This window comes from Heliangelus exortis, chromosome 5, assembly GCF_036169615.1.
Source record: "Heliangelus exortis chromosome 5, bHelExo1.hap1, whole genome shotgun sequence".
NCBI classification, from domain to species: Eukaryota; Metazoa; Chordata; class Aves; order Apodiformes; family Trochilidae; genus Heliangelus; species Heliangelus exortis.
This window is the reverse complement of record NC_092426.1, coordinates 17,308,359-17,312,598: the sequence shown is the minus strand read 5'-3', so window position 1 is coordinate 17,312,598 and position 4,240 is coordinate 17,308,359. Positions and strand designations below refer to the sequence as shown.

The following is a 4,240-nucleotide window of genomic DNA, read 5'->3' as shown; positions in this document are numbered from 1 at the left end:
TGAAGAGAGCCGGGAGTGCTTCACTCGCAATGCTGTGCCACAGCCCACGCCTCTTTCTCGACACACCAAGCTGTTGAGCCACAGCCTACAGCAGCTACCTGCGTGCCCATCAGCTCTGCCACCGTTTGAGCCCCTCGCAGCACCTGCAATGTAGGTGTTGTCCTTTCCTCTCACCAAACCGTATGTATTAATTTCCCTGCTTGATGTCGGTAACGATTACCATACTGTTTTGCAGTGCAACACTAGAAGTGAAATGCCTTGCTACCAAAGTTTCTAAAAAAAAAAAACCTGAATGCATATTTTTAAAGTGTGCTGCTCAAGAGGATTTGTGTGGAGGTTTCTAGGCCTTTCTATAACCTTAAAAAAAGAGGAAAAAAAAAAAAAAATGGCAAAGAATTATTACACCTCCTCTGTCCAGCCTCCAGCACAGAAATAAAACCCACAGCTCGGCTTGCCTGACAAGCTGTGAAGAGTCAGATAATCCTGTCCAGCTTATTCTCCACTCAGGGGCAATTTGTTCCTTTTAAACCCCTTAACAGCATTTTGCCAAAGCTCCCATCAGGGAAATTGTGATGTGAGCTGTACAAATATTTACTCAGACATCCCCACACTGCTTCCCAAAAGGCTTATTTTCCAGACCCCCTCCAACCTTCCCTGCTAGGAAAAAGGACGACCACGAGTTAATTTGGTGATCAATGTTATCATTAGCAATTAGCTTTTAGTCAAAATGTTTGTTTCTAAAGAGTTACTCTTAAAAACAAACGCAAGCACTCTCTAGTCGGTCACCACCGAAAGAACGCAAAACGAGGGACGGTGCTCAGGTATGCACCCAGGACACAATAACCCAAAAACAGAGGCCCCAGCGAGGATCGAACTCGCGACCCCTGGTTTACAAGACCAGTGCTCTAACCACTGAGCTATGGAGCCACCGCGCCCATTTATTCGCAGCATTGTTAAACTGCTCGCCAGCCGCCTTCCTCTGCCCGCAGCCCGATGCCCACGCATTCTTGCCATGCCCCCCGGACCCAAACCCAGACCCGGATCCAGACCCGAACCCCGCCCCGGACCCGTCGGGAAGAGCCTCACGCTGCGGAGCGGGTTCCCGGCCGCCGGGAGGAGCCCGCGTCCCGCTGGCAGCCGCTCCTCGGGCCGGGAAGGTGGCGGCTGCGCTGCCCCGCCCGCCAGAGGCCGGAGCTGAGCGCGGCGGCTGCGTGGGGAGCGTGCGGATGCAGAAAGGGCCCGGGGACAGTCGCAAATCGAAGAATAAACCAGAGGGCAAATGGACGCATCCAGACATGGAAATAAACCCACAACCAACCAACCAATCAAAAAAACAAACAAACAAACAAACAAAAAAAACCCCAAAAAACAAAACCCAAAACAAAAAAAAACCCACAAAAAAACCCCAAAAAACAACCCCCAAAAAACTAAACAAAAATCACAAGCGGAGAAATCAGTAGGCGAATGCTTGATTTTTACAAGGTAGCAGTAAAAATCGTCACCATAAAGCTATGTGAGATGGTGCAGTGTTTTTTTCTGAAAAGGCTGGGTCATCTTTGGAAGTCTGAGAAACGCTGCTGAAGGACAGAGCTGCACGATGACTTCAGGCAGAAGCACGACTTGCTGCATGACCTCCCCGGGCAACGCTAAGCATCAACCTCACAGAATAACAGAATCATAGAATGCTAAGCGTTGGAAAGAGCCGCTGGGGATCATCTAGCCCAAACCCCCGGCCAAGGCAGGATCACCAAGGGCAGGCCACACAGGGATGCACCCAATCCGGGTGGGTTTTGAAAGCCTCCAGAGGAGACTCCGCAACCTCTCTGGGCATCCTGGTCAAGGGCCCCATCACCCTCACAGTATAGGAGTTTCTCCCCTCGTTGAGGTGGAAACTTCCTATATTCTAGCTTAACCCATTATTCCTTGTCCTAATACTGGTCACCACTGAAATGAGATTTTCACTGAGATTTCTAGCTTGTTCTCTCACCATCAGAGGTTATGGGGTTCAGAGCTAGAAAGTGGAAGCTGAAGTTAATAGCCAAAAGTTGGAAAGCAGCAATGCAGCAAGACCCGTTAAGGTGTGCTACACCTAGGCTGCTGGTGCTGAGTATCTTCACTTCCAGTCACACACGTTGAAGAAGATGCCTTGCAAAGAGTTTTGCTCACCTGTGGCTGGACTGATTACTGACTTATTTTTTTTTTAACTGCATGCAGATAAAATTATTAAAATTCCATTCATATTTCTTTCTGAATGCAATATTCTGGGCTTTTTCTTAATTCTGTAGCAATTTATATTTCAAACCTGGATCAGCATTTGGGAAAGGAATGCAGTGGAATAGGTCATAAACCTGGCTTGGCTTAGAATACTATAAAGAATACTATACAATGGAAATAAACACCAAAGTCCACAGCAGAATCAGATTCTGCAGGACTGTGGGTGCTAGATGTATAAATATGTGATTTCTGCCTGAAGAGTTTTCCCATCAAAGGATTTTCTCACCATGAGCCCCTGATAGTTTGTAATAAATGACAACAGTAACATTTGAAATTAAACTGTGGACAATTACTGTTAACTCTTGGAAAACAAAGCTCCATGGGGTGGGCAGCTAGACAGTAGATACGGTGAACAACGCAACAGGGGGCAGGACCCAATGAATAATATTCCTTACGTGGTATGAATTCAAATTTTTGTAAAATATGCAGCGAAAATAAGTGTTAAAATCCACAGAGAGTTTCCTCTTAATTCTGTATTAACTCTGGAAATAACAAGATTACATTTTACTATACTGTTCACTTAAGCCTCTGTTGCATTCTTTTGCTACAGCAAATCACTGCTCAGGCCTAACTAACAAAAAAGATTTCAGTAAGGTTTTTATAAAGTCCTGGCTGGGATGGACCTGTCACCCCTAGGGCAAGAAGTGCTAGAGAACAAAAGGACCTTCTTTGAACAAGAATAATTGTACAGGTTTAGTATTTAAAATGCTTAAACCCTTCAGAAAGACAGTCCTCAAGAACTAATGGGCATTTCCACTGATTAAGTCAACCTGGGAAAAGCAGACAATTCTGCGCTGGAAAAAAGCAATGCAGAATGCAGATGATACTTTCTTTAGGAGCTGAAACTCACACAGACAGGATTGTACAAAACCTATCTGAAAGCTGGCAGCACAGCTGAGGCAGTTGGCACTTACCTTCTCACTTCAACTGGGACTGACTGCTGGAGTCAAAGATGTTCACCTTCCCTCACTTACAAGAAGAAATACATCAGCTGTGATGCTTGTGGGGAACAAAACTGAAAGTGGCAGCACATATCAGTGAGAAGGGTAAAGCGTTTTCTGTGTTCTTCAAAGGGAGCATTATCAAAAAATCCACAATGATAATTAAAAATAAATTCTTACCTCTCTTATCATCATGTTAAATGACTGAAAATGTGGATTTGGCTTTTTCTCTCCTTTTCTCTCTTTATTCTAAGCTCATTCACAGCAATAAAACAAGATTGGCTGCTTTTCATTTGGTCCATGAAGACATGTGCCAAAACCCTGTAGCTGGCATACTGAATCAGGATCAAGCATTTATTTAATCCCAAAATGAGTGACAAGATCAGAAGTGTCTGAATTTAAGATAAGAGAATGGACCCAGTTCCTACAGTGGAGCCAATTGTGCTTTAAAATTTTCATGCACTGGCACTTCGTTCCTATGTTTGCACCACTTTAGGGAATGTACAAATCACCTCTAAAACCCTCTCTGATTACTATGGAAATAAGAATCAACAAATAAACCAATAAATCATTTGCATTCCTACCAGTCCTCTTCTTTTCCTCTGCATTGTTCTATTTTATCTCTCCCTCCAATTTTCAGAGACAAAACATTATCTAGTTGTATTTCTTTAAACACATCTTCCTATTTCACCTCAATATTACTGGGTTTCCCATATTTTTATAACAAAGGGTGATTCTTTGAATATGAAGTCTGAAAAAAGTTGTCTAATTTAAGCTACCAAAATCTATTATTGCAGCAATCACTCCCTCACTAAGTGTACATCAGTGCTTGAGCTGGAAAACCCTCCATTTCCTCAATGCATTAGTATTGACAAAGCTAGTCCTTCAAATACATTTTTAATAACCTTTTTATATGGTGCAATATCACTGAAAGTTCACTGCATTTATTTTTGTCAGTTCAGAATGGTGGGATTTCATATGAAAGGATTGAAAAGATTTTTCTGTTAGTACTCTTCATTTTAAGG

The 4,240-nt window shown here is 43.3% G+C and overlaps 1 long non-coding RNA gene and 1 other non-coding gene across 2 annotated transcripts; one reads left to right on the top strand and one right to left on the bottom strand.

Moving 5' to 3' along the window:
- Positions 1–854: 854 nt before the first annotated feature.
- TRNAT-UGU (transfer RNA threonine (anticodon UGU)) lies at positions 855–927 on the bottom strand. The gene has a single exon. It is a non-coding gene; the product is annotated as a tRNA-Thr (tRNA).
- A 645-nt stretch (positions 928–1,572) lies between these two features.
- LOC139796702 (uncharacterized) lies at positions 1,573–3,803 on the top strand. Its single transcript, XR_011726106.1, has 2 exons — positions 1,573–1,783; positions 3,481–3,803. It is a non-coding gene; the product is annotated as an uncharacterized lncRNA (long non-coding RNA).
- The last annotated feature ends 437 nt before the right edge of the window (positions 3,804–4,240 follow it).